Source organism: Lynx canadensis, chromosome C1 (assembly GCF_007474595.2).
Source record: "Lynx canadensis isolate LIC74 chromosome C1, mLynCan4.pri.v2, whole genome shotgun sequence".
Taxonomy (NCBI): Eukaryota; Metazoa; Chordata; class Mammalia; order Carnivora; family Felidae; genus Lynx; species Lynx canadensis.
This window is the reverse complement of record NC_044310.1, coordinates 70,352,061-70,379,257: the sequence shown is the minus strand read 5'-3', so window position 1 is coordinate 70,379,257 and position 27,197 is coordinate 70,352,061.

Sequence of the window (27,197 nt, the reverse complement as noted above, 5' to 3'; positions counted from 1 at the left end):
CTGGAACTGCAGCATTCAATGAATGAAATGAAAAATGCAATAGAGAGCACCAATAGCCGACTTTATCAAGCAGAAGAAAGAATCAGTGAAATTGAAGACAAGAAGTTTGAAATTATCCAGAGGAGAACAAAGGAAAAAGAATGAGATAGAGTGAAGAAAGTCTATCTAATCTTCAGGGTACCATCAAAAGGACCAATTTGCAAATCACTGAAGTTCCAGAAGGAGAAGAGAAGGGGGGAAAAAAGCTTATTTAAAGAAACAGTGGCTGAGAACTTCCCAGATGTGGGAAGAGATTTGAATATCCAAGCTCATGAAACTTATAGGTCACTCAGCAAAATCAACTTAAAAGAAGGAGGGTACTTTCAGTGGGTAAGCATTCATAAGCATTCATAAGCAGACCTATCTGGGACTGGAGTGCAAAACATGGGCTAGAATATAGAAGAAAGTAAGTTGTGTGGGTTTAAATTCTAGAGGGCCTATAAGGCTTTTATTAGGAATTTTAATTGGATTGGACTGGCATTTGGAGACCATTTTATAGCATCTGAAAAGGAGAATATGATAGTACAGTTTTTCCTTTAGGAATATGACTCATATTGTAATTTTCAAGTTAGGTTGGCCCGGAGAGTATACTGTCTTTTTGAGACTTCCAATACAGCAAAGTAAATCAGAACACCAAGAAACATTTGTAGTTGATTTAATTGTATTTATCTATCTCTTCTGATTAATATTGTAGTTCCGATGAAAATAAGAAGCCTCGTATATAGTCTCAGTGAAGGAACACACAGAATATGGTAGTGAACAATCAATATAATGTCTTTCCTGGACCCATGCCCCTTTTTAAACAACATTTCCTTTGAAGCTTAAAAATAAGAATAAAGATCCATTTTTCATCCTCAGGGTGTGTGTGTGTGTGTGTGTGTGTGAGTGTGTGTGTGTGAGTGTGTGTATGTTACTAGATTTTGAAGACAATTACAAGTTCAAGAAAGTGTTTGGGTTTTTTTTTTTTTACTTTGGTTAGCCTAGATACTAGGTAAAACTAGGACAAAATGCAGTTTAAGATCTCTCTGCAGTGTTACACTGGCTAATTTCTGACAACTTGCTTATTCTCAAAGGCTTTGATATGATGATGAAATATAGTTTCTGGATGGAAATAAAATTTCTATATTCCTTGGGCTTAACAAGCTCTTCAATTAAAGACATACAATATTTATAAGAAAAAAGATCCAGAGGGAGAGTTCTGTGATTCCCTTGAGATGCTAGGTCTAATTTCTGAAATCTAAGCTATTTTTTTTTCCGGTTTCAGAAAAATAAATTGACAGAGCAAGTAACTTATATCATTTATCTTGTTCTTCTAAAAACACCAAAATATTCCATTTTTATCTTTAGAAAATAAAAGTGGCCCAAATAATTGGGGGAAAAAAGGAAAATAATTTCTAGGCTTTAAATAAGAGGATCTGAATAAATCTAAAATTCATGATTTTTCTCCTGAAATATCAAAGCAAGAAAAAATGTGACTATACCAACGTATCTAGAATATTCTAATTCAATTAAAGGAAAGCATTCTGCCTTTAGAAAGGGCATCTTTAAAAGGGGGCATTAGGCATAATTTTCCAATACAGAATCAGTGACTGTATAAAAATGTTTATGAAGTAAAGAGAATGAGATCTGATTCATGCATTTTTACTTCAGGTATTCTCTTAAGAGGGTATTTTAGGGGCGCCTGGGTGGCTCAGTTGGTTAAGCGGTCCGACTTCGGCTCAGGTCATGATCTCGTGGTCCGTGAGTTCGAGCCCCGCATCGGGCGCTATGCTGACAGCTCAGAGCCTGGAGCCTGTTTCAGATTCTGTGTCTCCCTCTCTCTGACCCTCCCCTGTTCATGCTCTGTCTCTCTCTGTCTCAAAAATAAATAAACGTTAAAAAAAATTAAAAAAAAAAGAGGGTATTTTACTACAACTACATTTCTAGGATAATGGACGGATGGCCATGGGATAAAACATGGGCCATGACCTAGAGAAACTTGATAGTATCTGGAAGGCTAGATTAAGTATTCTATAAAAGTAGATCTTTAAAAGTGCACAATCATGGGCCATGTCTGGTTCTGGAAATTTCAGAAGTGATTCCAGTCTCCTGAAAGGAGAACATGAGGAGAAAAAATGTGCAATTGAGTAGAGCATAGGTACAGAGCTGGAACTCTGGAGACAAAGATAACAAACATTGCTTTCAAGATCAGTGCTTGTGCTGGGATCAGATGCTTTATATTTTTATTCTATCGACTTTCTAACCCTTATTTCCCTCATCAACAAAATGAGAGAAACTAGTGTCTATAATGTTGCTGTAAAGATTAAAATGGAATAAGTCATGCAAAATTCTTAACATAGCATATGATACAAACTAAATGCTAAATAAAAACGTTGATCACTTCTTGCCAGCATTGTTGCCACAACTTCTGTATCAGCCAGGTTCATTCAGAGAAGAAATACAACTCTGAGCTATATAGAATAAGGGATTTATGATAGGGGGTAAACTTTACACAAATGTAGAAGCTCATCGAGAAGTCTATGTCAGACTGTGTGGCCTCTGCACCTGGTGGTGGGCCTAACGTCACTATAGGTTAGCTGAGCTGGCAGTTGAAGGGAGCCGGGTGAGAACTGGGGGGAGAGCAAGAACAATCTAGATCTTACAGTGATGGCTAGAACCCATGGGAATAAACTGGATTCCATGAGGACAACTGGAACCTCCATGGTGCGAGGGATCTTTGGGAGAATCTGGTGTTCTTTACTATGGAGTTTCACTCATACCTGGCCCCAGGACACTAGAAGAGATCTGAGGAGAGCTGGAAAAGCTGTATACCCTGATTGTATCCCACACCAACAAGGTTAACTATAAGATCAGCAATAACAAGTCTGAGCAGCCGTGCTGATGGTGCCCCATACCAAACTTTAGAACACAAAAATAGCAACTTTAAAATTTTTTCCACTGAACAGATTTGAGGAAATTTCTCTTGTGGCCAACCTTAGCCTGAGACTACATAGGAAAGGGGATTACAGGAAACAGATCCAGCCTGGATAAGCTGAAACAGTAAAAAGCCACCACAGTTCACCTCCTGTCAACTTAACATTTGTACACACTTCTTTAAACTAGACTTAACAATCAAGTAAAGATGACAGCAAAATCAAGCTTCCATCTAACATGTTGCCAATGTTTCTTATACAACCCAAATCATGCAAACTCTTTCTCTAAAGGAGATACAAATTTCCTTGTACATTGGATCATGTCCATTTTTTTTCTAGATGGATCAGAAACACTTTTGATAACCTGTAACTTAAATTCTGAGATACTTGGCTAACTATTATTAACACATCTATGTTAGATAATTTGTTTACTTCCGCAACTTGTCATATAGTTGTAGCTGGTATCTATAATCACTACCTTGTGCTACCTATTTGCCCTCAGCACATACCTTGGTAGGTCATTGTTCCTTCTTTGTTGGGTGACTAAAACTTTCATTTCTGCAGGGTCTGGTTCTTTAAGCATCCTGCATATATTGGGTTGTTGTAGTTTTCCATTGACTTATTTAAAACAGCTTTGTTGAAGTATAATTTACATGCCATAAATTTTACTATTTTTTGTGTACAACTCAATGATTTTTGGTAAATTTACTGAGTTGTGTAACCATCATCAAAATTCAGTTTCAGAACATCTCCATCGTCCCAACAAGATCCCTCTTGTCCCTTTGGAAATAATTCCCTATTTCCACCCTCAGAGCCAGGAAACAACAAACCTACTCTCTGACTCTGTGGATTTGCCCTTTCTGGAAATTTTATATAAATGAAATCATATAATATGTGATCTTTTGCATTTGGCTTCTTTCAAGTAGCATAATGTTTCTGAGGGTCATCCATGTTGTAGTATGTGTCGGTAGATTTTTCTTTTGAGTTATATCACAGAACATGAAAGTATTTTCAGTTGTTCCCAGTGATCTCTTGCATTCCAGACATACTCTTCCTTATTTCATTGTATAGTAGCAACACGGTGTTTTCTTGATAGTCAGAATCAATCACCCCAGTAATATATTTAACTCTCTTTCTTGGTGATTCACAGGCATAACAAACCCCAAGCAGGCAGGTAGCCATCTCAACTTCTAATTTAATGGAACTGTTGCTGTGTCTCCTGGTGGAAATGGGCCACATTTGGGAACTAAAATTCTTAACCAGCAAAGCCCAAACTGTAGATTAGCAAAGCCCAAAGTCAAGATCAGCAGCCCAGTCATAGACACAGTAAGCAAAACTTTTCATAGAGGATCACAAAGGGAAGTACCTATGTAAAGAGGGAAAATATGCAACAACAACAATATAAAGCATGACTATATAGGTACCTGAGGTTGCCTAATTTGTTTGCATGCCATTATAATCCACCTGGTGGGGGTGTGATATCCATTTGGGCCCAGGAATTCTGAGCTGATAGGAAATGACTGTTCTCTTTGCACAATAACATAGAGTTATAAGGCAAACAAAGATATTATTTAAAATTTTTGTGTATTATTTATCATTATTTTTGTGTTAGTTTTTATTTTAAAATGTTGCATTAAAATATTAGTATTTATTATTAAGTTTTTTGACACTCAAATTTTGTACTGTAGTTGAGTGCTTCGTTCATTTCATCCTAATTCTGGCCCTGAGGTAATATTGAGGAGAAACATTCCCATTTCAGCCAATTGATTCCCAGGCCTATAAACTTTTGCAAATGGGAGAGCATCATATATTGGTCACTGATTTAGAACACACACTGTATCCTATGCGACATTACCCCAGCCTTGTAAAGTGTTGTCCTCTAGCTGATGCTCTTTTGAAAACATGTTTTACTTTTTAAATTTTTTTCACAGTTTATTTATTTATTTTGGAAGAGAGAGAGAAAGAGAGAGAGAGGTGCAGAGAGAGAATCCCAAGCAGGCTGCATGCTGTCAGCACAAAGCCAGATGCAGGGCTCTATCTCAGAAACCATGAGATCCTGACCTGAGCTGCGATCCAGTCAGACACTTAATGGACTGAGCCACCCAGGCGCCCCCTAGCTGATGCTTTTAACTGAAACTTCAAAAGGCTCTTCCACTTCAGAGTAGTGGAGTACTTGATCAGACCAGTGAATTCCATGTTTTTGTTGCCATACTTCATTCACTATAAAATGAACCTCTTGATGAGAAGCAATGTGTGGAATATACAGATGGTGAATAAGGCATTCTCTAAGTTCATAGATGGCTTTGGCAGAAATGTTGTAGGCAGGGAAGACAAATCCACATCTTGAGTATCTATTACAGTAAGAACAAAGTGCTCTGTCTTTCAAGATGTAAATAGGCAATACAATCAGTCAGGAGCTTCTTTGATTCCCCTGGGGAATGGCCCCATATGGTTGGTAGATTAATTAGCCAGCTCAGCCTTGGTGACTAGAAGTCTGTGTTGCTAAGCAAATATATAACCTTTATTCCTGCTGCCTTGAACAATTTGTCATGATTGTACTAGACAAGGATGAGGTGGCTAGGGAAAGAGTTTGACTGATGGCCACAGAATCGGTCATCATGTCCACCTGATTATTGAAAGCCTTTTCTGATGAGCTTGTTCTTTGGTAAGCATTTACCTGGAACACAAATATCGTCATTTCCAAAAACATCAATCTACATACAGTACCTCCTGTCACTAGTTTCCCAGTTGTGTTGCTACCAATTCTTTGACCATCTAGTCAAATCATTAGGCAGTGTTCATGACTTAGAGTAGACTTCTACCTCTGGTATGCCAGAAAAATGAGCAACCAGATACACTGTGTAAAGTTCTACCCACTGGAAGGATTTCCTTTTAAGGCCTCTCTAGAGTGGGGCTATAGTGCTGTAGTAGTCCACACTCCACTTTTGTGTAGTGTCAGCAAATCATGCAGAATAATATGTAAAATTAAACATTTTTTTCCCCTAAGTCAACTGGCCATAGGGAACATCCCATAAGAGGAAGGAAAAATTTTAGCAGGAATAGAAGCCGTGGTACCTGGGCTATTTGCTCATGAAAACTACTTGTATCTTCAGGACCTTCTCAAGACCACAGTTTCATACATATAACTTTTATTTTATGACAGAGTGCTATTGTGCACAGCAACATTTATGACTTGGTGGATTAGACAACACTCAGGTCATGATGGACAGCTCTGGATACATGTTACTTTATGGTCCATGGTAAGTCAATATTCCCTTTCTACTAGGGCCCAGTAACAAACCAGACGCCATTTCTTGAAAGAGGTGTAGTTATATTTTGAGAGTGGCATCACTTTGTTCCAAAATCTTTCATGTCTGCACCGTAGTTCATGTCAAAAGCTCCATGTAGCATCCTTGTTTACTACATATACTTTCAGCACCATTACATTGCTGGGTTATATGACCCAAGTGGAAGAGCAGCTTGCATGGCAGCTTGGCCTATTCAAGAACCTTTATTTCTTCCAAATCCCATTCAAAATTGGCAGCTTTTCTAATTACATAGTAAATAGGTCAGAATAGCACAACCAAATGATTATTATATATTCTCCCCAAAGTCCAAAGAAGCACACTAATTGTTAAGCTCTTTTCTTAGTAGTAAGGAGGCCAGATACAACAACTTGTCTTTCACTTTGGATGGGATAACTTAACATGTTCCTAGAAATGAGAAATTAGAACCCTAAAATTCACTGAGGTGTCAGGCCTCTGAATTTTTGTGAATTTATTTATTACCACCTGACATTCATGCATCTTACCAAAATGTCTAGAAGAGTTTCTACTTTCTGCAGACCAGGTAAATCATCAGGATATCATCAGTGAAATATAGCATAGTATAGGCCTATGGAATGTAGAAGCCATTAATGTCCTAAAGACTAGATGTTGGTATGGGATGAAGAGTTGCTGTAACGAGGTAGGAGCTTGAAAATATATATTGGTCCTAATAGCTGAAAATAAACTGTTTATGATAGTTTTCCTAATAGGTTTAGAGAATAAAAGCATAAGCTGGATCAACGACTTACATACAAGGCTCAGGGATGTGTTGATTTTCACTAGCAACAACACTTCATGTGAAAGAGGTACTGCAACTGATGTTAACATCTTATCAAGTATACCTTATTCTGCTGTCATTCTCTTTCTCCAAGGCACATTTATCTTCTGCATGGGTCATGTCTATGCTTGAAACACTCCAATATCTCCCTCAACCTATAGGACAAAATCTAAAATCCGTAGCCTTACATACAAGAAACGCCTTGTGTTTTTTTCTCATTTTGTTTTAAGAGTTTTAAAGATTTTTTTCCCCTTTATTTACTGAATTTACTCTATTTTGAGTATATTTTTTGTACATGGGTAAGTAAATTTTTTCATATAATTTTTTTATGTAATTGCAATTTTTTAGCAGCATCTATTGAATATTTCATCCTTCCACCAATCATTTCTTATTCTATTCTTGCCACATACCAAGATTCCATATATTCATGCATCTATTTCTGAGTTTTTCATTTAGTTCCATATGTATGTATGTTTTGTTGTTCCCTGAGCCATTGGGGAAGTCCATGGAGAAGGTGGCATAAAGTCTTCCCTAGCTTTATTTTTTCTTTTTTTTAAGATTTTATTTTTAAGTAATCTCTACATCCAACGTGGGGACCAAACTGACAACCCTGAGATCAAGGGCGGCATGCTCTAATGACTAAACCAACCAGGCACTCCCATCCCCAGCTTTATGTAACTACCTCAACTCTGTTGTCACTCCTGCATGGCACCCATTCCATGGGTTTACCTCCTTATACAAATGTTAAAATCCCAGCTCTCTGTTTTTCAGGACTATATTCAGTCCTGATAACCTTATAAGTTATTGCTCATCCTTGTAACTGTTGAATTTCTGCTCGTTTCTGGCACTTTGGATTTTCCTTTCCTTAATTTTGAGTTCTCCAATAAGTTGAAAATATATTTTGTATTTTATGCAGTGTTGTGTTTAACACAGGTACATGGTGTGTCTTCTGTGTTTGGTCAATCCATCATATCTACCACATTTCTATCATTTGGAATTTTCTTTTCTTTCCTTGAAATTATTTTCTCTGCTCCTAAATTCTCCACCTACTGGTTTTAATATTCACTGCTTCAGGGCAAAGTAGATAAAGCTCTACAACAAAGAAGTTTATAGAAATGTTAAGTGGAATTTTTAAAACACTCAGCAGGCATTACAGCCTGAAACCAAAGAGCTTTTGATTCTCAAGGGCTAGGAATTCAGAGGAAAGTTGTTTGTTTTGGTTTCTAAAAAGATTTAGGTTGGATCATCAAAGCCAAAGCCTGTAGGACTAGAGAATAGATATTATAAAAGATAAATGTTGAATAGAGCAAAATGCAGAATAGACATCAGCTCCTCAGAAGCACAGAAAATAATTGACAATCAAAAAGTCAGTATATCTATAAGGGAGTCACTATAGCAGGAGGCCAGAGAACCCTGTAATCAAAAGTTACAGGTAGACCACCCAAAATGGGGAGACTAGATGAGGATACAACTGAGTCTCAAAGAATCAGCAAGCCTGTGAGAGCCAGTGATGCCTGGGGTAATTATCTAGTCTTACTCCCAGACATCAGATCATCAGCAGGAGAGGCAAGTAAGGATAAAAGGGCATCAAGGGAACCAGAAGCCCCTCTTCAACTATAATGATAATGTCTAACATTTACTGAGCATTTACTATGAGCTAGTACTTGTTCTAAGCATACATACGTTTTATCTAATTTAATTCTAACAACCTATGAGATTGGTAGTGTTATTATCTCTATTTTAAAGATGAGACGATGGGGCTCCTGGGTGGCTCAGTCAGTTGAGCAACTGACTTGTGATTTCAGCTCAAGTCATTGTTCCCAGGGTTGTGGGGTCAAGACCTGTGTCAAGCTGTGCGCTAAATGTAGAGTCTGTTTGGAATTCTCTCTCTCTCTCCCTCTGTCCCCTCTCTTGCTCTCACATGCTCTATCCCTCTCTAAAATAAAAAAAGTTGAAAAAAAAAAGATGAGGCAATGAAATACAGAAAATTTAAGGTTATATTGCTAGAATTTGATAGATTCAGGATTTTGTTTCCTTTGTTTCTAGACACTATGAAGGAAAAAAAATGAGATAATGCTTGAATTTCAGGATGAAAATCTAGATAGGGGTTTGAATTTGAAAATAACTTAACATACTGAAGAAAATTGCCCACAATAGTTAATTTTTTCCAGAGAAACAGAGTACATGCGTGTGCACGTGCACACACATACACACACTAATTAATTAATTAATTAATTAAGGTATTCATTATAAGGAATTAGCTCACACAATTATGGAAAAGTTCCATGATCTTTATCTGCAAATTAGAAACACAAGAAAATTAGTGGTGTAGCTCCAATCTGAGACCAAAGGCCTGAAAACCGGGATAACAGTGATGTAAATCCCAGTTCAAAAGCAGAATACCAATGTTCCAGCTCACACAGTCTGGTATAGAGAGCAAATTCTCTGATACCTTGTCTTTTTTCTCTTCAGGCCATCAGCACATTATATGAGCCTTGCCAACATTGGGGAGGGAAATCTGCTTCTCAGTCTATCTATTTATTTATTTATTATTTATTTATTTATTTATTTCAATTTTTATTTCATTTATTTTATTTTATTTTAGAGAGAGAGCATAAAAGCAGGGGAGGGGTAGAGGGAGAGAGAGAGAATGTTAAGCAGGCTCCATGCTCTGTGCAGAACCCAACAAAGGGCTTGATCCCATGACCCTGGGAATATGTCAGTCTACCAATTTAAATGTTAATCTCATCTAGAAACATCCTTACATGCCTACCAAGAAATAATGTTGTAACAACTATCTGAGCATCCCTTGGTCCAGGCAAGTTGACACATGAAATTAACTACCAGAAATTTACCCATAAAATTAACCATTACAAGTCCACCCTTTGTCAACTTGGCAGCCATATGCATCTTCTTAAAGCATACTTAATCTCCAAATGAAGACAACACAGGGTCATAATTTCACCTAACATCATACAACTATTCTGTATACAACTGAAATGCACTAACCCTTTCCCCTAAAGGAGATAATATCCTTAAGTCATGTTTACTCTTTTCTTTGATATCCCATAACATAAATACTATGGTGTAAGATTAATAATACTTTATTTATAATAAGTCAATACATCACATGTTACATTATAGGAGAATGAGGGAGGGAAGAAATCAGAGATATTTGCATATATATATATATATATATATGCATACACATGTATACACAAACATGTTTATAACAAAATAAGGAGGAATACTCATTACAATTAAGTGCACATTTCTTTTTTTTTTTTCTTTTTTTTTTTAATTTTTTTTTTTCAACGTTTATTTATTTTTGGGACAGAGAGAGACAGAGCATGAACGGGGGAGGGGCAGAGAGAGAGGGAGACACAGAATCGGAAACAGGCTCCAGGCTCCGAGCCATCAGCCCAGAGCCTGACGCGGGGCTCGAACTCACGGACCGCGAGATCGTGACCTGGCTGAAGTCGGACGCTTAACCGACTGCGCCATCCAGGCGCCCCAAGTGCACATTTCTTTAACTGGTAACATGGTCGTAGCTGGTATTTATAACTACCTTCTTCCACTACACATTCTGTAGTCCCTTCAGAAAGCACCTAAGCTGGTCTTGGTTCTTACCTGGTGGAATGACCAAAATCTTCATTCCTGAAGGATCTGGGCCATTAGTAGTCCTATCTGGATTGGATTATTGTAGTTTTCTATTGACCATAAGTCACAGAACGTGGTAATACTAAAAGATGTCCTGAGGGATTTCTTGTATTTCAGACATACTGGTCCTTACCTCCACTGTGGGGTAGTAGTCCAATTTCGCCTTGGTAGTCAGGATCAATCACTCAGCCAGCACAGTAATTCCCTTCTTCATTTTTTGATTCAAGAGCATGAAGGAGTCCAAAGTGGTTGCAAAGCCCAAACCTTGCTCCAGCCCTGCAAGATATTTCCACCTAGCTGATGTCATAACCAAGTTTTGAAAAGGCCATTCCAGTGTTCTATCAAAGCAGCAGCTTCCTGATGGTGGGGGATCATGATAAAACCAGTGAATTCCATGAGGATGGGCCCATTGCCATACTTCTTTTTGCTGTTATCTTAACTGAATAAGTTAAGATAAGATATATGTGTAGATAAGGCATTCTGTAAGTCTACAGATGGTAGTTTTATCAGAAGTGTTAAATACAAGGAAGGCAAATCTGTATCCAGACTAGTGTCTAAGCCAGAAAGAACAAAATGAGGGAAGCAGTCCAAGGTAATCAATCTGCCACCAGGTAGCTGACTGATCACCCTGGGGAATGGTGTCATTTGAGGGCTCAGTGTTAGTTTCTGCTGCTGGTAGACTGTATACTCATCAGTGGTTACAGTCAGGTAAGCCTTAGTGAGTGGAAATCTATGTTGCCGAACCCATTCATAACCTTCATCTCTGTCATCATGGCCATGTTGTTCATAAGCCCATTGGATGATGCAGGGGTGAGTGGGGAAAGAAGCTGACTGATGGCTATAGACATTTATTTATTATTATTACTTTTAATGTTTATTTATTTTTGAGAGAGAGAGAGAGACAAAGTGCAAGCAGGGGAGGGGCAGAGAGAGAGGGAGACACAGAATCTGAAATAGGCTCCAGGCTCTGGGCCATCAGCACAGAGACCAATGTGGGGCTCGAACCCACAGACCATGAGATCATGACCTGATCCAAAGTCAGATGCTTAACTGACTGAGCCACGCAGGCACCCTTAAATTATGATCTATGATGAACATTGGAATTATCCAGAAATAATTCACCTAGAGGAGACTGGATGAAGAGAAAAGAGAGACACATATGGCCAAAGAGAGTAGAATTAGAACCACTGGCTATATGAAGTTAAGGTCAAACTAAATTCCACTAAATTTAAGGAGGAATTTTCTAGCACAGAAAGCTCTCTCAAATGATGTAGGTTGCCTCAGGAAAGAGTGAATTTCTCATCACTAGAATTGTTTAAACTGATACCATATAGAATATTCAAATACTGTATAGGGAATTGAGCCAAAGGACATTAGGTTCCCTTTTCAAGCCTGATACTTTTGCCAGTAAATGTCCTCCCCCCTTTGAATTTTGAAGATATATGCTAAGAGCTCTCTATGGTGCATATGGAAGCCAAACAAAGATGCTTAAATGATTAAGGATGAGTATGTGTAAATAATCTGCATAATCCACATGGTGAAATATGAAGCAGGAAAATATCAAAGCCTCAATTATACCAGTCCATTTTTGCTAGGTGTGGCAGTTACAAACAGTCCCAAAATCTTGATGGCTTACTGTAAAAAAGATTTCTTTCTTACTCTCATTACATGTTAGCTGAAGACTAAGTAAACTCTGGACCACATCATCTGATCTTATAGGCCAGACTGAAAAAAGAAGCCTGTACCGGAACATTGCTGGAATTATGGAACCACATGAAGGCCCTTAATACTTCTGCTTATTAAGTATCACCATTTCCACTCCATTTCGTTGGTCACAGCAAGATATATGGCTAAGCCTACCATATATGGCTGGAAGGGTGGCCTTGAAAGAGAGGAAATATCTTGACTACACTTCAACATACTACATGAAATCATGTAGTCATGGTTTGACATTTCACCATTCCCCCAGTGACATAAATGATTCTAGGGAGTAAGAAAAACTTTTTTATATATAGCATTTATTTTGGAAGTGTTTTTTCCCACCAAAAAATAGAGTAACCTAAACACCTACTACCCACTTCACTGCAGAAAGAGAAAATGGAACTCCCAGACATCTAGAGCAGGGATATTTGCAGGAAAAAGGCATCTCCTTACATTTCATCATTGTCTGAAGAAACTTATAGAAATATAAATATCCACGGCTACTTAATATAGTTAATAAAGCCTTTGTGCTTTAAAAATACAATTTTGAGAGGAGCCTGGGTGGCTCAGTTGGTTGAGTATCCGACTTCGGCTCGGGTCATGATCTCACGGTTCGTGAGTTTGCTGACAGCTCAGAGCCTGGAGCCTGCTTCAGATTCTGTGTCTCCCTCTGTCTCTGCTCCTCCCCTGCTCACACTCTGTCTCTTCTCTCTTTCTCAAAAATAAATATACATTAAAAATTTTTAAAAATAAAATTTTGAATAACTAATCATAGAGATAGAGACTTCTCTGTAAGTCCATGACCAGAACTGTTTGGATGATGGCTATATGACCCTGTTCACGTGGGGACTGCACAGCTGGGTAGAGGAGCTGGTGGCAGAATTGGATCCAAATGAAAGAGGTAAGAAGAGGAAAGATTTCTAAGGATCTTTTATATCAAACTAAGAATCTGGACTTACTTTGGAGGCTATCGAGAGCTAACAAAGAGGCTTTTTAAGCAGGCAAGAGGCAAGATCATCTTTGAGAGGAAGCTGCTTGTCCTCACTTCCTTGTTCCTTTTCTCATGGGAATTGGAGTGAGTGCCAGTCCTGTAAATAAGGACAAAAAAGATAGAAGAATCCCCAAGGACCTGAATGACCTTGTGGAGCAAAGCCACTTAGAGCCCATCTACCAGCAGACTGTTACATGGAGATCATTAGTTTCTATTTTGTTTTAGCCATTGTATTTTTGTCTCTTCATTATTTATAGCAAGTAAGCCTAATACATGAAATAAGATACCTGGTACAATGTCAATCAACTGTAAAAAACTCCCACATTTTTAAAAGACATAGAAATGATAAAATGTATCATTTAAAGGTGCTGTCTAAAAATTTGATTGTAATTAAGCTTTTATTCCCTTGGTACAGAAATCATCACACTGCTATAACATGCATGTCTATTGTTTGAATTTCACACATCAAATTTATTTGACTTTTGGAGGAATACATTGTGAGTGAAAGTAGGGGATTCTCAAGTATGTTTTTATTTATTTTTTTTTTAATTTTTTTTTAACGTTTATTTATTTTTGAGACAGAGAGAGAGAGACAGAGCATGAACGGGGGAGGGTCAGAGAGAGAGGAAGACACAGAATCTGAAACAGGCTCCAGGCTCTGAGTTGTCAGCACAGAGCCCGACGCGGGGCTCAAACCCACGGACCGCGAAATTATGACCTGAGCGGAAGTCGGCCGCTCAACCGACTGAGCCACCCAGGCGCCCCTCTCAAGTATGTTTTTTTTTTTTTTTTTTATGAAATTTATTGACAAATTGGTTTCCATACAACACCCAGTGCTCCTCCCAAAAGGTGCCCTCCTCAATACCCATCACCCACCCTCCCCTCCCTCCCACCCCCCATCAACCCTCAGTTTGTTCTCAGTTTTTAACAGTCTCTTATGCTTTGGCTCTCTCCCACTCTAACCTCTTTTTTTTTTTTTTTTTTTTTTCTTCCCCTCCCCCATGGGTTCCTGTTAAGTTTCTCAGGATCCACATAAGAGTGAAACCATATGGTATCTGTCTTTCTCTGTATGGCTTATTTCACTTAGCATTACACTCTCCAGTTCCATCCACGTTGCTACAAAGGGCCATATTTCATTTTTTCTCATTGCCACATAGTATTCCATTGTGTATATAAACCACAATTTCTTTATCCATTCATCAGTTGATGGACATTTAGGCTCTTTCCATAATTTGGCTATTGTTGAGAGTGCTGCTATGAAATCAAGTATGTTTTTAAAGACATCATGCCAGGGCGCCTGGGTGGCGCAGTCGGTTAAGCGTCCGACTTCAGCCAGGTCACGATCTCACGGTCCGTGAGTTCGAGCCCCGCGTCGGGCTCTGGGCTGATGGCTCAGAGCCTGGAGCCTGTTTCCGATTCTGTGTCTCCCTCTCTCTCTGCCCCTCCCCCGTTCATGCTCTGTCTCTCTCTGTCCCAAAAATAAATAAACGTGGAAAAAAAAATTAAAAAAAAAAAAAAAAAAGACATCATGCCTTACGAGTGTTATGGCTCAGTTGACCCTCAGAAATTGTACCGCGGAGTACTTGTCTTGGTACCAGCACCAACAGAGCTCTATTTATCTGCCAGACAAGGCAGGGAGTCTGCTCCCACAATAAGTATACTGGATGTGTACAAAAGGTTTCAATCTGTATAACATAATGCAGCGATGGTCACAATGCTAGAGAAGCAGGGAAGATAAATGCAAACAAAAAGAGAAAAAGCATTTTTATGTTCACAAAGAGGCCATATTTCTTTTGCTGCCTGACGACCAAAGCTTCCACCCAAATGTATTGAATACACCTAAGAATTCAGCCAGTGTTATTCTGGTACTTTTTTCATCTCCCAGGTTCTCTAAATGTACACATGATACTAGGTCCCCTGAAACTCCCCTGATCAGATTGTTTCCCCCTACAATTACACCCCTGAATTTATATTTCCATAAATAGAAAGCTGCCAACTGAATTAAATGATAGGTGGACTTCAAAAGATCACTAACCTAGAAGTCAGGCTCCTGGTTCCAGTTCTGCTATGCATTACTATGTGACTTTGGTCTGGTCCCTAATTTTTATTTTTATTTATTTATTTATTCTTAATGTTGATTTATTTTTGAGAGAGATAGTGCGAGCAGGGGAGGGGTGGAGAAAGAGGGAGACACAGAATCTTTTTTGTTGTTGTTGTTTATTTATTTTTGAGAGAGAGAGAGACAGAGAGAGAAAGGGAGACACAGAATCCGAAGCAGGCTCCAGGCTCTGAGCTGTCAGCACAAGCCTGATGCGGGGCTCAAACTCACAAACCGCGAGATCATGACCTGAGCCGAAGTTGAATGCTTAACCAACTGAGCCACCCAGGTGTCCTATGGTTCCTAATTTTTAAATGACAGAATTGATCATTTCCTAATAGCCATATTCTCTTATTCTATAAATATGGGTGTTATAAGAAGAATTTTACCCATAGGGAATCAAATTCTTTGTTTTAGCATATTCATTTCATGAATACTACATACGGAAAAGAATTTGTGGGGTGCCTGGGTGGCTCAGTCGTTAGGCGTCCAACTTCAGCTTAGGTCACGATATCATGGTTTGTGAGTTCCAGCCCCACGTGAGGCTCTGTGCTGACAGCTCAGAGCCTGGAGCCTGTTTCGGATTCTGTGTCTCCCTCTTTCTCTGCCCCTCCCCCGCTCACACTCTGTCTCTGTCTCTCAAAAATGAATAAATGTTAAAGTTTTTTTAAAAAGAAAAGAATTTGTTGCCAAGGGTGTATGCATCATATGTTTTAATGTATTTTAAAGTGGAAATTCCAAAATTATGAGACTTAAAAAAATATTCAAAAAACTTGTATTGAGTAACTGCTAAGTATAAGGCAGACTTGGTTCTGTCCCCCGCAGAGCTCAGGGAAGACAGATGTCAAAAGAAATAACAACATGCATGATGAGAAGTAGAGTAAGCTTTGGCTGTATAAATTAGGGGACTTAGGATAGTCTGTGTAGGAGACAGTGTTGGCAAAAAGAGAGAGAGGTAAGTTTGGAGAATGACTTTTAGGGAATAAATGAGCATTTCCTTTGTGCAGACGTCGAGTTTAGAGGTTGTGTAGACCTGGGTTTGAATTCGAGCTCTGCTACACACCCTGTCATCTTGGGTAACCTCTCTAAACCACTTTTCGTAACTGTAAAATGGGGATGGTAATAGCACCTACCTTATAAGATTCTTAGCAGGATTGGATGAAATAGTGTTGTATCTAACACAATAATTATACCAGCTAACGTTATAATTGCTGTTAATGAATAGTATTGTGTCCTTGGCTCTCATCTAGCATTGATTTTGGTCTTTCAGCTGTCCTCAGGAGTCCTACAATTGGTGACATAGTCCATAGTTGGACTAGAAATTTTATTTTTTTAGAAAATTTTTAAGTTGCAAATTTGCAAGCAATCTGTAGTGTATGTGAGACAAGGCTTCATAAAATTTTCCTGGACTCTTGCCCCCACCCTTGCCCCAAGATGGGAGGCAGAGAAGGGAAGCAGGAAAGGAATGGGGAAGGAGCAAGGAGCAAGACCTCTCAGGGAGACCAGCATATGTCCCAGAGCCCAACACAGTGGACCCAATTGCCATCCCAGTGAGATGTGGATTTGACTTTGTTTGCAAGATATAAACCTATGGTAAGTCATGACCTGTTTAATTTCAGATAGTGATCAAAAGAACATAAATTGGCAAAACAGAACAAACATAAAAAAGAATGACAAAAACAATGCTATGAGAGGCAAGAGAAAGTTTTTTTTAGCTCAATTGTAGCCACATAAGAGAAGGTTGTATTCCATCCAAGTCAACCAGCAGCATATCTCTTAGCTGCTCCCATGTTTCTGCAGGCAGACTTTCCAGTTTGTGAGACAATGAGGTGTATGCAGATACATTTTCATCCCTTCTACTGGACCATTCCAGCTTCCTTGACAGCTTAGTCTTCAGTATTCCAAACCAGCTTCGGTTGCCTGAAACTTCTATCTTTCTATCAGCCATGGTTAATACAGCATAATATGATACACTATAATATGATACAGTATGATATGATAATACTATACAAAAGAACACAGTTAGTTTGGGGAGAGCTGTGATCCACTCCAGAATTAGTATATTAACATTTAAAATAACAAGGTGGTTGACACTCACCTCAGCACCTAATCCGGAATCTGAACTTATTAGAAATTGACAGTAGTTATCATTTATATACGTTAATTTTTTCATTTCTTTTTGCTTCAAAGAAGTAGATAACTGTAATTTAACTTTTCTCAATGTTTTGAGGATTTCTTTGGTAGAATTCTCCCCACAGAGACCCCAACCACTTGACAGAGAAAATAATAATAAATTTGAATTTATTATACAAACCAATAATAAGTAAAAACTAATGAGGTGATGAATTTTATTTTGCATTCAGCCCAATATGAACAATTAGGTATCCTCTCCTTGGGTATTTTCAGCCAATCTCTTTCTGAACTTCTAAATGATACTGACATTAATATCATTATTAACATTGCTATTTCTAATCTATCACTTTATAAAACTTTTGGCCCAAACCACCCTGAAGACCATCACACCTTGATGATTCTGACTTCTGGCATTTCTTTGAACTCAAGTCAGAACATGGTATGGTATGGCAGGAACATTCAGGGGAAACCTCCATTTATGGACACCACATGGCTTCAGTGACTCTCAAATGGAAGACTGAGAGAGGCCCTGGAAGGACACCAAAGTGCTCCTTAGACACAGTTAGTCCAATCTTTTGGGGACATAGGTCATCTCCTCTCATAAAAGATAAGCATTCAATCTCACGAGAGATGACCTAAGGGCAAAAGCTCTCCACATCCCTTTCTTCATATTAAAATATCATTAATTTCTGCGTTAATGACTTTAATACAAGATGTCAAAGGAGCAATTCAGTAAGACTCAACTTGTATTAATTTGAGATAAATATAAGAGAGGTAAAAATAAAGTGGCTGCAGAGAATTATCAGAAAAGAAAACTGGAAAATAAGGTAGAACTGGAGTAAGATTTGAATCATTTCAAAGATGAATTAAGAAAATAGCTCAAAGAGAAAGGGAAAAATGACAGAAGCTTCTTTCAACTGAAAACCTTATACCTTGAAGTCTTCAATTATGCTACATGGTGACAATGGAAAGCTTTATTTTCCTACTTAACACTCCCTGCAGTAAACCAGAGATGACAACATATCATTTGTTTCTCAAAGTAAAAAGCCAGCCAGACATTAAGAAAAACTAGAATTGCAAGGATTTTTGCCTTTTCTGAGCTAGTTTTTTGGCTATTGGTATTGTTAAAGTAAAGCTCCTACTGTGAGGTGAAATCCAGAATGTTTTAATTTGTAACCTGGGATTTTTTTTTTTTTAAGTTCATTTATATATTTGAGGAGGGGGGCGGAGAAAGGGAAAGAGCAAGCAGGGGAGGGGCAGAGAGAGAGGGAGAGAGAAAGAGAATCCCAAACAGGCTCCATGCTGTCAGCACAGAGCTGGACCTGGGGGTTAGTCCCAGGAAGTGTGAGATCATGACCTGAGCTGAAATCAAGAGTTGGTCGCTTAACCAACTGAGCCACCCAGGCATCCTGTCTACCTGGGATTTGTCTTAATTACACACGGTAGGATGCAAACAGAAATGGCTGTTATGAAGAAAGTTTGTAGTCACAGATCCCTAGAGCCAGAAGGCCCAGCACACTCTGCAGGGCCACATAGGGAATTATCACAGTCTGTCTGGAGGCAAAAGCAGGAGGGGAAAATGTGGGCAAGAACCTTACTATGGTTTCTGAGGTAAGGAACAGGAGAGGTGAGGTAAGCAGGTTTAGGATTTGCTAGTGTGAATAATTTCAGCAGTCTGGGAGATATGGGCTAGCTTTCTGGCACCTGGCCCTGCCTGGTTATTAGGGCAGAGTAAAAGTGGCCCTGAGTTTGAGAGCCCATTAGAGGAAGTGGTTGATTGTGTGGGCTCTTAATTGGTAGTTCACTTATGAAAGACAGGCCGGCAGCTTGCTGTCTCCAGGATTTAGCTTTTCCTATGAGTGGTAGTCCTTCCAGGTTCAGCAAGGCCCCAGATGGCAACGCATCAGTACAGAAGCTAGGCAGCATCATTATTGCACAGAAATATGTCATACTTCATAACTGACTCTGAAAAAAAATACAGCCACAATTCATATTAAAAATATAGAAAACTGAAAAATTTTGAAGTTCTCATCAATATGTAAAAGCCATGTCTCATTTGTTACATTCACAGATTTATATAAATGGTATGACATTTGACTAAATGCAAATTGTTGCAAAACTAACCACTCTGTACCTTTCTAAAAAAATACTGTAAGAAAAGCAAATACCATTTTTTCATACTAAATTATTTAACTTTGGCAAAATAAATAAGTAAATAGCTCAAAAATCTAGTACAGGTAAGAATATTGTGACTGCTTATTTAAATCAATCATATTTCCAGACCTTTAAAGTGACCAGTCAAATATGGCTCAGTGATAACTGTCAGCGTCAGGATTATACAACCCCTCATATAATCAGGTATCTCTGCGATAATGGACCAGTCTCCTTTGTTGGGCCCTCTTCTTCTTGATCTTTTAAGTTCGGAATGCCTTAGGGCTTAGTTTTGGGGTCTTTTCTTTTCTATGAATATACATTTTCTCAGTACTTTTGGCTAGACTTATGACTTTAAACCCCATCTATATGTTTTTAACTCCCAATTTTATTTCTCAAGCCCAGATATCCCTCCCAAATTCCAAACTCATACATCCAACTTTCTACTTGAGTGCTTCACTTGAATGTCTAGTAAATGTCTCAAACTTAACATGTCTAAAATGGAACTCCCTCTTGTCTCCCCACCAACCCCTGCCCCACCCACCACCAAACCTCAGTTAATGTGTGTCCATATTTCCAATTAGTCAGAATGAATAGGACCTTCTCAACCCCTCTTTTTCTCTCATATCCCACATCCAATCCATAAGCAAATCCTTCTAGACAGACCTGCCCAGCTTTCACAGCTCTTTTTTTTTTTTTTTTTTTTTTGCTGGTGCAAGCTTGGGAACCTGAAGTTTATTTTAAATCTCAAACAGTTAAGTGTTGTTTCAATCAGCATTCATAGTCTCTTTGATAATAGAATTTCACCAGAAATTTAGGAGCCTCTTGATCTATTTCTCTGCTGAATTTCCTCATTGATTTTTGTGTTCTATTAACTTCTACATTTGATCCTTTATTAACTATGATTATTTTTTAGATTCTGTCTGATAGTTGTGACATTTGTGTTTATTGTTTATTGTTCTACCTCCTCTCAGTAGGTTGTTTTTTCTTGCTTTTTAAAAGTCTTGTTGGGTTCCTGGGTGGCTCAGTTGGTTAAACGTCCAATTTTGGCTAAGGTCATGATCTCATGGTTTGTGAGTTTGAGTCCCTCGTCGGGCTCTGTGCTGACAGCCCGGAGCCTGCTTCAGATCTGTATCTCCCTCTCTCTCTGCCCCTCCCCTGCTTGCATTCTGTCTTTCTCTCTCAAAAATAGATAAAAAATAAATTAAAAAATTTTGTTTAAATTAAAAAAAATAAAAATAAATGAAAATAAAAGTCGTGTAATTTTCTTACTGACCTGCGAGACATTATGCGTAGGACAGTAGAGACAAGGTAAATAGTATTTACTCCTGGATAGGGGAATACCTCTTCTTCTGTCAGACCATTAATGTGGGTTTGAATTGATAAGGTCAAAAGCTGAATTAGGTTTGGGTATTGTTTTTGCTTTTTTTTGTCTTCAGTGTAACACGGGCTTAAAATTCAGCAATGGAGCTAGTACTCCTTTGTGCTTGGGATGGGAGACAGAGTGCGGGAGGGTTTCTCTAATTGGTTCTGCTCCACTTTTAACTTTCAGTGTCTACTCACACTTTTGCCGCTCCCCCAATGGTAGAATGCTGTTGCAGGAGGGAGTCTCTGTTGTCCTGTTGTAGCCTCATTCTCTGGCAGCTGGTCCTTGGAGGTTGAGCTTTCTCAGTATGTCCGCACATCCTACCTGTGGCAACCAAACTCTGCCTTGGATCTGGGGTTGCTCTTGTGCAGGAGTTTCTTGTCTCTCCTCCAGTGGCAGCGGAACTTTGGTAACATTCAAGATCCAAGGTGGTTTTTTGCCTCTCCTCCAGAAGCAGGTGAATTTTGCTGCTGTTCCTTCCTTAGATGCAATGAGGTTTTGTCTAAAACCTGCAGGTAAGAGGGTTTGCTGCCCCTCCTCCTAGCGACTTAAAGTTTTTGGTTCACAGGAAAGAAGAAAACAGGGAAGCAAATAAGGCCTTGTGCTCATTTCCGAACAGTCACCCATTACTTCTTCATACCTGCATATGGCTCTCTCAGATCTCCCTCCCTGCTCCCAGTCTTTTTGTGAGCACCCTATAGAAGTCTATGGGAAAACTTGAGGATGAATGCAATCTCCCTTTGTTTCTGGGATGTTTAGCTCTCCCAAACTGATGCATCAGCCCACATGTGTCTTTAATTTAAAAAAAAAAAATAGCTATTCTTTTTCTTACTCACTTGCCTGGTGGCAGCCAGTTTTTCCCCTACTCTGCCAAAGGTCAAAAGGTTCATGTGTTCCTTCTCTCCTTGAAGGAACTCATGCCTCATTGCAACTCAGATTACTCAGTTGCCTTGTGATCTCAATTCTTTGAAGCTCAAGGAAAGTTATGCTTTTGTAGATTAACTACACTTTTTCCTTTTAGTTTTTAGCTTTAGTGTGATAGTCCTTACAACTTTATACATCCTAAGTGGACGCTGAATTATGTTCTTTTCCTTTTTTTTAAGTTTATTTATTTTGAGAGAGAGAGAGAGAGAGAGAGGGAGGGAGAACTGAAGCGAGGAAGGGGCAGAGAGAGAAAGAGAGAATCCCAGGCAGGACCCACATTGCCTGCACAGAGCCTGATGTGGGGTTTGAATCCATGAACTGTGAGACCATGACCTGAGCCAAAACCAAGAGTTAGACGCTTAACTGACTGAGGCACCCAGGCCCCGCCTGTTCTTCATTTTTAAGTTATAGAAATTGCTTCTGGATAATTTAAGCAGAAAAGACATCTTTAACATGTTGATACTGGGGAATCAATAAAATCCATGGGTAAGTTAAAGAATCAAGCTCAAATTATACAAGAACTAGAATAATTCCAAGTGTCCAGACAACAAGGACTACTTAATTATCTTGCTAAGTTACCTTTACTGGAAAGAATGAATTCCAACTATCCTCTAGATTCAAAGTCCTGGAGAATCTCTGCTTTGTTAGTTTTGTCCTCGTGTTTATCTTTTGGTTTTAAGAAGACACCATGTTTATACAAATGGTAGATAGAAATGCACCAAAATAGGTGTCATATCACTGGTATAGGATGAATATGTTTGAGGCAGGCAAGAAAAATAATTTTCTACTATGCTTATGAATATTGCTGATTTGCTGATTTTAATCTGTTACAATCAAGATTTCATTTGTTTGTTCAACAAATATTTATTGGGTATTTGTTATATGCAAGACAATGTTCTTATTGGAATTATAGGCAAATGACCACAAAATAAGAAAGGTTTTATGTATCAAATTATCCATTTTTGGATGTATTCTGTTTTTGTTTGTGTCCTTCCATATTCCTGGTTTTAGTTTTGAATATTTAGATAATAATGAAAATATGAAATGCTAATCTATTTTGTTTTGGCAGTGAGTTACAAGAGAAGAATCGGCAACAATATTAGGGAACCTATATTGCAAAACTATCATGTGGATTATTATATGATACTTTAAGGAAAAGAGAATAGCCTTGGAAGATAAATGTTCCCTAGTTTCAAAAATACTTAAATTTTTTTTAACATTTATTCATTTTTGAGAGACAGAACACAAGTGGCGAAGGGGCAGAGAGAGAGAGAGAAACAATCTGAAGCAGGCTTCAGGCTCTGAGCTGTCAGCACAGAGCCCAACACAGGGCTTGAACTCATGAACTGTGAGATCATGACCTCAGCCGAAGTTGGACACTTAACTGACTGAGCTACCCAGGCACCCCAAAAATACTTTTTAAAATTTTGTACCATGAGATGAATTTCACTAATTATTCTCTATATCCTGAAAGTATTATGGGATCTATTAGTCTTGGCAGTGATTTAAGCTGAAAGGCAAAGTCAAAGGCAGTACAGAACTATATTTGACAGAATTATTTGTTGTGAGTCAGATTTTCATTCCTTATACTTCTAAGGAAATTACTCTTCTTGGAATGTGAGGGTGAGCCAAAAGGTTTGCAAGTTTAATTTTGTATTATTTGCTTGGCAAATGGAACGGGTTTTCCCAAGGAATTAGCCTGGTGACAAAATGTCATATGTCTGGGATACTTGGATCCACAAATGGGATGGAATATACTAGCTTCTCTTTCTTGGTAAGGCAGTAGAGTGGAACAGTAAGGATGGGAGCTCCTCCACAACGTGGGGGGGGCTCTAATTCACAAACCTTGAAATCATGTCCTGAACCGAAGTCGGAAGCTCAACTGACTGAGCCACCAGTTGCCCTAGACTGGGTAATTTTAAATAACAAAATTTATTTCTCATAGTTCTGGAGGCTGGAAATCCAAGATCAAGATGTCAGTATGGTTGCCTTCTGGTGAGGGTCCTCTTCCTGGTTCATAGCAGGCACCTCTCATTGTATCCTTACATGGTGGAGGGTCCTAGGGATATTTCTGGAGCTTCTTTTATCCAGGCTCTAATCCCATTCATGAAGGCTCCATCCTCAAAATTTACGCAGCTTCCAAAGGCCCCACCTCCTAATACCATTGTCTTTGGAGGTTAGGATTTGAAGATACAAATTTGATGGGTGCGTAACATTTAGATCACAGCAAGGAGAAATATGGAAATGCTCAAAAGCATTGGAAAAATAAACACTATACTAAAACAATGGGGAACAGCAAAACTGACTTCAGAAGAAAATGTGTTGCCCTTAATTATGGAAGCAGAAAGGTGAACAAAGAAGGAAGGCTTAAGTACTTAATGAATTCTAGTAAGAACAAACACAACAACAACAAAAAAAATTTGAAGAGGGAATTAATATTGATGAAGGCTGAAATTATTAAAATAAATAAAATAGAAAAGAATAATAAATTCAAAGATGGACTCATTAAAGAGATTAATAAAATAGATCAATACCATGTGAGTATGATAAAGAGAATGAAATAAAAATTAAGCAAGATTAACAATGTGAAATTAGGAAAGAGATGAAAAGAATTTTAGGTAAACACTAAAGGTGACTCTGGAGCAGTACATTAAAAAAAAGAAAAAACTAGAAAAGAATACTTACCTAGGAAAATGTACATTATCGCTAATGACATAAAAGAGGTGAAAACTTAAGTAGACCAATTATTATAGAAGACATGGAAGAAGTGATTAATGGTCTCCTATTGAAAAAGGCAGCAGGCAGATGGATTCACAGCTGAATTTTTAATCTGACCATTGAAGAATAGATGATTCCTATATTATTTAAACTATTGTGGGACTTGGAGAAATATTGAAAGTTCTCCAGTTAATTTTATGAACCCAGACTGTCTTAAATACCAAAGCCAAAGAGAGAATGCAACAATAGCAACAATGACAAAGTGCAGGCCAGCTTCACCTCTAGCTACAAAAGCCACATGTTTAAATAATATATTAGAGAACAGAATGGTGGAGTGAATCAAAAGACTAACCCACCATGACAAAACAGTCTTTATAAGAGGAATGAAAAGACAGTTCAATTCCAGGAAGTCGATCTACATATTGATTCCATTAAAAATTAAAGGAGAAAAACCCAACCATTATCCATAGGTGGTGGGAAGACATCAGACAAAGGTCAAGCAACTGATGCCAAGGGAAACTTGAAGCAAAACAGAAACAGAAGGAAATTACTTAGGTAATGAAGAAAAGCCCAATAACATCTTAAATGGCAAAAATTAAATCTTTCACTTAAAATCAGGAATGAGGGGCACCTGGGTGGCTCTGTCGGTTAAGCGTCCGACTTCAGCTCAAGTCATGATCTCACAATCCGTGAGTTCAAGCCCTTTGTCGGGCTCTGTACTGACAGCTCACAGCCTGGAGCCTGCTTCGGACTCTGTGTCTCCCTCTCTGACCCTCCCCCGCTCATGCTCTGTCTCTCTCTGTCTCAAAAATAAATAAACATTTAGAAAAAAATAAAATAAAATCAGGAATGAGACAGGCATCGCTATAATTACTTGTATTGGTGATTCCAATAAATGTAAATAAAATAATGGATGTAAGTAATGGAAAAAGAGATAAAGTTCCAGATACTGATGATATGCCTGTCTTCTTAGAAAACCCAAAGATTCTCCTGAAAAAAACAAGTAATAAGAGACTTTGGTGTGTTGGATTAATAAAAAATAAATTATAGAAATAACCAATCTCTCTCTTTATTCAGGTCAAAATCTCATAGAAGAGGAAATGGGAAGAATATTTCATTCAGAAGACAAATGCTAAAAAAATAATTTGGTAAGAAAGGTGCAGAACGTATATGAACAAAACTATAAAAATATTCTTGGGTGGGAGGGTTTGGGGTTGCGGATTCGAGCCCCACATTGGGTGTAGAGATTATTTACAAATAAAATCTTAAAAAGTAGAAAAATGTTCTTGGGAAATGCAAGATAAAATATAAACAAATGAAGAAGCCTATTTATGTTAGATGGAATAACTTACTGTTACAAACATGTTAATTCTCCAAAAATTAGTAAGTTAATTTAATGTTATTTTAATTTGTATCTTTTTTCTCTTATGTAAAATACCATGTAATAATTGAAAAGAGTTCCAGGTATCTACATATAATAGTAATTGTGAATGAGCATAATCTTTAACTTGAGAGTTTTTGAAGAATTTTCAAAATGATCAAAGTAATACTGAAAAAGGCAGTTAACAATTTTTTTTTAATTTTTAAGTTTATTTATTTTAAGAGAGGGAGAGAGAGAGAGAGCGAATAGGGGAAGGGCAGAGAGAGAGGGAGAGAGAGAAATGCCCAAGCAGGCTCCCCATTGTCAGTACAGAGCCCAAAGCAAGGCTTGAACTCAGAAAACCCTGAGATCATGCATGACCTGAGCTGAAACCAAGAGTTGGATGCTTAACCAGCTGAGTCACCCAGGCACCCTGGCAGTAACAATTTAATAAATACATTTTTGTATAATAAGTGCAATTATGTATAGTGGGTTTCATTTATCTTTTTAAAGTTTTTATTTATTTATTTTGAAAGAGAGAGAGAACGGGGTGGGGGTGGGGGGTTGCAGAGAGAGAGAGAGAGAGGGAGAGAGAGAGAATCCCAAGCAGGCTCCACGCTGTTAGCGCAAAGCTTGATGTGGGGCTTGAACTCATGAACTGTGAGATCAGGACCTTAGCCAAAATCAAGAGTCAAACGTTTAACTGACTTCAGCCACCCATGCTCCCTGTATAGTGGGTTTTAAATACTGGTCTCCCATTTCCTTTTCAACAGGTGGTGGGTGGGGTTAAAGGGTTAAGTGTAGCAGACTGGACGTTTGTGAGCCACATGTTGTTCTTGTCCTGTATGGTGTGGTCACACTGGTCAAATGATTGTGCATTAGAATCACTTATGGTGCTTAATAAGAATACAGATTCCAAGGTTTCACCCAAGAGTTCCTAAAATGAGAATTTTTAGCAAGAATTTGGAAACACTGGCTAACTCTATGCTGCAATGGTCGTTTCTTGTTTCAGCGTTTCTTTTCTGAGCACAGAAACCTAG